This window comes from Parasteatoda tepidariorum, chromosome 6 (genome assembly GCF_043381705.1).
Source record: "Parasteatoda tepidariorum isolate YZ-2023 chromosome 6, CAS_Ptep_4.0, whole genome shotgun sequence".
Classification (NCBI taxonomy): Eukaryota; Metazoa; Arthropoda; class Arachnida; order Araneae; family Theridiidae; genus Parasteatoda; species Parasteatoda tepidariorum.
The window spans coordinates 3966407-3975174 of record NC_092209.1 but is presented as its reverse complement, the minus strand read 5'-3'; positions in this window follow the sequence as shown (position 1 = coordinate 3975174).

The following is an 8768-nucleotide window of genomic DNA, read 5'->3' as shown; positions in this document are numbered from 1 at the left end:
GTTTCCGTCACTGATTTCCATAATTGGGTCGTTAGCTGATGAAGTAGGCGTTTCAGGCGTGATTTGTTCAGGTACCGGTTTAGAATTGGCAGAATAATAAGGTCTTGTAGCTCCTTCGGGCTGCATTAAATCGCGGAGCTTGCAAAATCTTCCTTTTTTGGAATAACAATGGAAGTGTCCATATTCATCTTCAAAAATTTCACCTGGCTTAGTGTCTGGCTTTATGTAGTTGGGATATATCACAGGTATTTCAATTCTCTTGATGGGCATGTGTGAATAATCTTGCCGTCACGTCCGCAGCGTCGAGATAACATTTTTGCAGTAATCAAAATGAAATGGTCAAATCTAAACTTTACCTCCTTTGCCACGTTCAAGCATAATTGCAAGAGAATGAAATAGATACTACTCACTCAAAAGACACGAGTAAAATCCTGATTTTCAATTGGTCAAAATCCAATTCCGACGTCAAGTGGTTGAGTCCCGTTTTCTACATCATTGTTCTGTCACCTAGTCACACTTCGGCATGACATCGTGCTTCGGACCAAGTGGTCACAGTATTCAGAAAATATAAAAAAGATTTTGATTTCGAATCAAGGTGGGAAATCTCACTTCAAAAATTGTGACGAAAGTGTAGCTGATTAGCTTCGCCATCTCTTAGCAGTATTTATAATACTTATATAATCTCGGGATTTAAGGAGAAGTGTAAGTAGTCACGAATTCAATTTCAGTTATGCAATTTCTGCAAACCATACGGGCTGAAAAACGCCGAACGTATCAGATGTCTAAGTAATACAACAAATGTTAAACAAGCTCATGATGGATCGGACAGTGGTCAGTTTGAGGCCCAGGTGCCCAGTTCTAGAGCACTACTATGCTTACATCATGTCTGCCAAATTTTGAGATTTTTTATGAAAGACATTTTCTAGTGGTAGCGATGTTTATGCATTAATACATTACTCTGGGTTTGAAAAATTTAATATAAAATTATATTAACCAAAAGAGAGAATATAAAGAATTAAAAAGAACATATAATGACCTTGAAATCTGTACATAGTGTACATAGTGCATCTTATAAGAAACATAGTGCAGGGTTGCCACTGGCGACTAAAAATATAAAAAGTGGTGGCTAAAAAACTTCTAATTAAAAATATTAAGTAGTTACTTCTTACAGCATATTTTTTTCAGTTTAATATTGAAAGCGAATGCATAGAATGTTTTTGTTTTAAATATGAATAATTTAAAATATAAGTCATAGTAGTGTTACGATTGGATAATTGAAGCGATAATAATAAAAAAAAATAATAATAACTCGAGATTCTACCACTTTTTACATTTTTAGTCGCTTATGGCATCCTTGATAGTGCAAAAATTCAAAAACACGGTATATTTACGTCATCTGTTTTGGTGGGTGCATCACGCGATTTGAGTTTATTATTTATGTTTCCTGATTACTAAATAGCAACAATGTAAATATCATCCTACAATAAGTGTTTTTTCAGTGATTGGACAATAATTACAAACTATTACTGTGAATATTTTCAAACTGTGAAACATCTGGTCCATTTAATTCTGCGAAGCAACAGTGTAATGTGCTTGTTACTTCCGAACATAAAGCTCAATAGTGACAAAATCAGTTTCTTTGCCGATACACAATTGGGTTACATCTTAGTTATAGACCACATAGTGCAAGCTGCACTACAACTATTTTGAATTAATTATTATCAGATAGATACTAAAACTTATTATTTTATTTATTGCAAAAACATTAATTTTATGTCTTCGTGCAGTGGTTACTTCATTCTGCAAGATACGAATAAATTAACTATCTTAAATACTTGCAGTTTAATTTTGCAAAAACTTTATGTAAATATATACCATATGGCTAGAACTGCAAAAAAAACGATGAAAGTACTGTACCCCCCAGCTGGGTAACAGTTACAGTTGATCTTTTAAGACAACAATTAAAATAACAAATAGTTGTTAAAAAAACTTTTTCTCAGCAATTCGAAGATAGCAAAGCAATGTTCGAAGCAAAGATGGATAATCTGAAACAGACTGTCACCACATTACAAGCTGATAATGAAATGTTAAGAAATGAAAACAGACTGAATAAATAAACAAAGTACCGAACCGACGATCTCAGCTCATAATATTCCTATAGCTCCAATATAATTATCACCAAAGAAAAATAAAAGCCGTAATATTCGAATAGATATAACATCAGATGAACTTCACCAAAACTTAATAAATTACGGATTCACCCCTAGAAATGTAACTCAGATGTAAAAATGCACAGAGCAAAGCAGAATCAATCTTCCGCTGCACATAGTCACCCCGGATAAAACTGAAAACAACAAAGATATATTTTACTTACCCAGATTCGTGGACCTCAATGTCTGAGTGGTTTTACACAGTGCCACAGAGGACAATAATTCAACCATGTGCAAGCATCTTGTCGACACACTCCAAAATGCCTAAAATGCGGTCAAGAGCACCTGACCCATCTATGTCAAAAAACAAAGAATACACTTAACACCTGTGCAAATCATGGTGGACCACACCCAGCCAACTTCAAACAATGCACCAGATACCCAACTACCAAAATCTCTAACAACAATAGAACCAGCAACCTAAACAACAGAAAAGCTCCTGGCAGCACGAATACATATGCAGATATCTTAAAATCCACAAACAAACAAAACAGCAACAATAGTCTACAACTGGTTACAACTACAATTAAAGAAGCAAGATCTCTCCTCTCAGATTTAAAGCTCTTTGTAGACTTTATACAAGACATCGAGGGCGTCAACATGTTCAAAAAGATTCAACAGGCCATGTACTCAAACCAACAAACAGTCGAAGAAGATGATTAAAACGATACAAAGACCAATACTCAATATATATTTCTGGAATGTTAACGGAGTACTCGAAAACAACACGAATTAAGAAACTTCATCTTAGAACATAACCCAGATATTTTAATAATTACAGAATCTCACCTGAATCGAACCCAAAGTTTTAAAACAGCCAACTACAGAACATACAGACGTGATAGACGGTACAGAGGTGGCGGCGTTGCACTACTATCTAAAAACAGCTTAACTACTACAGAATACAACTCCAAAGATGACAGAGGTTATGCACAAATATCTATCCTGGTAAATCATCATAATCAGAATATCAAAATTACAGGCATATATGACTCAGCAAAAAACAAACTGACAGAAGAGGACATAAAATTAATATTCCCAGCCATCCTGACAACAATAGTAGCAGGCGATGCCAATGCTAATCATACAACATGGTGCTGCAACAACTCCAACAATACAGGAACACAGCTTAAAAACCTCATCTCAAAACATCAACTCATAGTCACAGCTCCAAATTCTCCTACCTATATACAGAACCTACAGAATCTTAGATCAGATATTCTAGACTTTGCCATAACAAATATGAAAGTCCCCATGGTCGCCTGCTCAGTAAACCATCTGTCATCTGATCACCCACCTGTTCAATTGCTGGTTGGGCTGACAACCGAACACTCTGAAAAATCAAAATTTGAAGCAGACTGGAACCTCTACAGAAATATACTCATTATTGGCAATAGAAACCTGCCAACCCTAGAAGATGAAACAACAATAGATAACCATATCCACTAGTTACAATCTACAAAAAGCCTCTATAGAAACATAACATACTGCACATCATTACCGACGACCTCCAGAGATTAAAAATATCATCAGACTAAGAAATTATTATAGAAAGTGGCATCAAAGAAGCTCCGATCCAGCTTAGCTTAATGAAATGAAACAACTCAATAAACCGGTAGGAAAATAAAGCAAAAAATACAAACAGCAAATTTGGAAAATCGCCTCTCTCTGCGTGATTAAAAAATAATACATTAAAACATAAACTTAGATATCACTAGAATGAGTTTTTACAGAAAGAGTAGAAAGTTGGCAGCCTTATCTTATCCCATGAGCCAGAACGTCGCTATGATTACAGAATTTTGCATCACGCGCATCACATTTTGCATTAGTGATGCAGAATGGTTTTTTTTCATGCATGTGAGCCCGAAAATCTATGGCACCTCACAAATTTGAAAGTAGTAGTGTAATAACAATAGAACGTACTCTAATTTGTTTAATTCTGCCAGCACTAAACAATTTCTTTGTACGACTATCAGATATTATATATTTATTTAAGGCCAACTGCTCCGGACAATATTATAGAGGATCAGATATTATAGAGGCCAACTGCTCCGGACAAATCATTAAAGGAAAAAAAAAGAAAAAATTACAGTAGAAAACTACAAATTAAAATTTGCAGAATTTTGGTTAATTTTACTTATTTTTCGCAAAGACAACCTTTTTCCATTGGAGAATTCTTTCCTTTTTCAAATCCTACCAGACAGCTTTGCTTTACGCCACCTCAGAAGTTTACTTTTCTTAAAAACAACATTTTTCCTTTAGAGAACTTTCCCTTTTCAATTCCTACAAGTGTAAGCAAAAAATGCTTTGCGTTACGCACCATCAAAGTTAAATGATACAACTCAGATTGAATGTTCAATCGTGTTTCGTGTGCTTATTTCCTGTTTCCTCTCATTACCTCTCATTCCATTCTAAACCCTGCCAGAGAGATAACACAAGCCTTGCATTACACATCAAAGTAATATTATATAACATAGATAGAAAAATGCAAGTGATATAAATAAATTTTCAATTTCCTAAAAAGAAATTTCGCTTCAATCTGAGAATACTCTTCTCTTCTTTTCCTTTGATGTTGGTTCTCTTATCCTACATTCTCTGTTATTTCGAGTTTCGTCTCATTACCCCTGATTCCATTCTACCTCTCATTCCATTCTAATCCCTGCCAGAGAGAAAATGCGTACTTTGCATTACGCAAAGTTAAATGATATGAAATAGATTGAAGAAAGTAATATAAATTTTATATTACATAAAAGAAAATTCTGCTGAAATCTGAGAGAACTCTTCTTTTCCCGTCCTTTGATGGTGGCTCTCCTGTCTTACATTCTACTTTATTTCGTGTTTTCTCTCATTACCTCTGATTCCATTCTTACTCTCATTCCGTTCTAAGCCCTCCTTGAGATAAAACACATGCCTTGAATTACACATCAAATTTAAATGATATAAAAATAGATTGAAGGAAGTTACATAAATTTTATATACCTAGAAAGAAATTTCACTGAAATCTGAGAATATTCTTCTTTTCTTTTCCTTTGATGTTGGTTCTCTTATCATACAGCCTCTCTTATTTCGTGTTTCCTCTCTTTACCTCTCATTGCATTCTACCTCTCATTCCATTCTAAACCCTGCCAGAGAGAAAACACATGCTTTGCATTACACATCAAAGTTAAATGATATAAAATAGATTGAAGGAAGTAATATAAATTTCATAAAAGAAGAGTAATCTGAGAATACTCTTCTTTTCCCGTCCTTTGCTGTTGGCTCACCTGTCTCGTATCCTCCTTTATTTCGTGTTTCCTCTCGTTACCTCTGATTCCATTCTACCTCTCATTCCATTCTAAGCCCTACCTGAGATAGAACACACGCCATGGTTTACATATCAAAGTAATATTATATAGTATAGATAGAAAAATGCTAGTGATATAAAAAAAAATTATATTACCTAAAAAGAAATTTCGCTTAAATCTGAGAATAGTCTTCTTTTCTTTTCATTTAATGGTCGTTCTCTAATAATAGTCTCTCTTATTTCCTGTTTCCTCTAATTACCTTCGATTCCATTTTACCTCTCCTTCCACTTTAATTCCTGCCAGACAGAAAACGCATGCCTTGCATTACACAAAATTAAAAATATATAAAATAAACTCATGTTTGTGAAAATTGCAACACCATGAAGAACCTACGCGAGTGAGCTGAAATTTTCAGGAAATGCAAAGTAGAGCATGATATGCAAATAATTAGAATTTCAGACCCGTAGCGCATGCGTATGCTGACTCAGCGCCCTCTGTACGGCGGATGGATCCGAATAAATAGACGGCTGTAGCCAAGCGAATATGGTAATCGGTGGTTATCTGCTAGTGGTAAACGTTAGCATAGTCATTACTTATGTCTATTCGACGAAAGCGAGCGAGATTTCAACAACGTACGGAGTTTAAACGGGGGAGAATCATCGGCCTTCGTGAAGCTGGATTATCTTATCTTGCAGTAGCCGCTCGTGTGTAGCGTAACAGCAGCACAGTGATGCGTGTTTGAAAGCAGTGGATGGACGAGTGTCGGACTACTCGGAAATCCAGGAGTGGACCCCGAAATGTCACGTCAGCTTACGATGATAGACACCTGTTCGGCGTTGCGCTAACTGACCGTACGGCTCCTTCTAGACAACTGGCAGCACAGTGGTCAATAGCTACAGGTGTTTCATTGTGTAGACGTTTGCTTCAGCGGGGACTGCGCGCAAGGACTCCTTTATACAGGATCCCCCTCACGCTGAACCTTCGCCGCCTGCGGCTGCAATGGGCCAACCAGTATAGGGACAGGCGTGCTGATTGGCAGCGTGTCGTGTTTTCTGACGAATCTCGTGACGACAGTATGGAATTCTCTTCCTCAGACACACATTCAAAGTTTGCTTGACTCCATGCCACGTCGCGTGGCAGCACTTATTGCGGATCGTGGTGGCTACACAAAATACTGATTTCGATCTCTTGTTATTGTTTCTTTGCTTTTAAAGTTTAATCATTTATTTGTACCGCTACCACTCAACTGTGTATTAAATTTCATTCAATTATGACGAATCCTTCATGGTGTTGCAATTTTCACAAACAGGAGTTTAGATTGAAGGAAGTAATAAAAATTTTATATTACCTAAAAGGAAATTCTGCTGAAATCTGAGAATACTCTTCTTTTCCCGTCCTTTAATGGTGACTCTCCAGTCTTACATCCTCTTTTATTTCGTGTTTCCTCTCATTACCTCTGTTTCCATTCTACTTCTCACTCCATTCTAAACCCTCCCTGAAATAAAATACATGCCTTGAATTACACATCAAAGTTAAATGATATAAAATAGATGGAGGGAAGTAAAATAAATTTTATATTACCTAAAAAGAAATTTCGCTGAAATCTGAAAATACTCCTCTTTTCTTTTCCTTTGATTATGGTTCTCTTATCATACAGTCTCTCTTATTTCCTCTTTCCTCTCACTACCTCTGATTCCATTCTTCCTCCCTTTCCATTCTAAACCCTGCCAGAGAGAAAGCACATGCCTTGCATTACACATCAAAGTAATATTATATAATATAGATAGAAAAATGCAAGTGATATAAATAAATTTTATATTACCTGAAAAGAAATTTCGCTTATATTTGAGAATACTCTTCTTCTCTTTTCCTTTGATGTTGGTTCTCTTATCATACAGCCTCTCTTATTTCCTGTTTCCTCTCATTACCTTGATTCCATTCTACCTCTCATTCCTTTCTAATCCCTGCCAGAGAGAAAACACATGCCTTGAATTACACATCAAAGTAATATTATATAACATAGATAGAAAAATGCAAGTGATATAAATAAATTTTATATTACCTAAAAAGAAATTTCGCTTAATTCTGAGAATACTCTTCTTTTCTTTTCCTTTGAGGTTGGTTCTCTTATTATACAGCCTCTCTTATTTCCTGTTTCCTCTCATTACCTTTGATTCCATTCTACCTTTCATTCCATCTAATCCCTGCCAGAGAGAAAACACATGCCTTGCATTACACATCAAAGTAATATTAGTATATAATATAGATAGAAAAATGCAAGAGATATAAATAAATTTTATTACATCTAAAAAGAAATTTCGCTTAATTCTGAGAATACTCTTCTTTTCTTTTCCTTTGATGTTGGTTCTCCTATCATACAGCCTCTCTTATTTCGTGATTCCTCTCATTAACTCTGATTCCATTCTACTTCTCATTCCATTCTAAACCCTCCCTGAAATAAAACACATGCCTTGCATTACACATCAAAGTTAAATGATATAAAATAGATTGAAGGAAGTAATATAAATGTTGTATTATCTAAAAAGAAATTTCTCTGAAATCTGAAAATACTCTTCTTTTCTTTTCCTTTGATTATGGTTCTCGTATCATACAGCCTCTCTTATTTCCTGTTTCCTCTCATTACCTTTGATCCCATTCGACCTCTCATTCCATTCTAATCCCTGCCAGAGAAAAAACACATGCCTTGCATTACACATCAAAGTAATATTATATAATATAGATAGAAAAATACAAGTGATATAAGTAAATTTTATATTACCTAAAAAGAAATTTCGCTTAAATTTGTGAGTACTCTTCTTTTCTTTTCCCTTGATGTTGGTTCTCTTATCATAGAGCCTCTCTTATTTCCTGTTTCCTCTAATTACCTTTGATTCCATTCTACCTCTCATTCCATTCTAATCCCTGCCTGAGAGAAAACACATGCCTTGCATTACATATCAAAGTAATATTATATATAGATAGAAAAATACAAGTGACATAAATAAATTTTATAGTACCTAAAAAGAAAGTTCTCAGAAATCTGAGAATACTCTTCTTTTCTTTTCCTTTGATTGTGGTTCTCCTATCATACAGTCTGTCTTATATCGTGTTTCCCCTCACTACCTCTGATTCCATTCTACCTCTCATTCCATTCTAAGCCCTCCCTGAGATAAAACGCATGTCTTGCATTACACAAAGTTAAATGATATAAAATAGATTGAAGGAAGAAGTACAAATTTTATATTACATAAAAGGAAATTCTGGTGAAATCTGA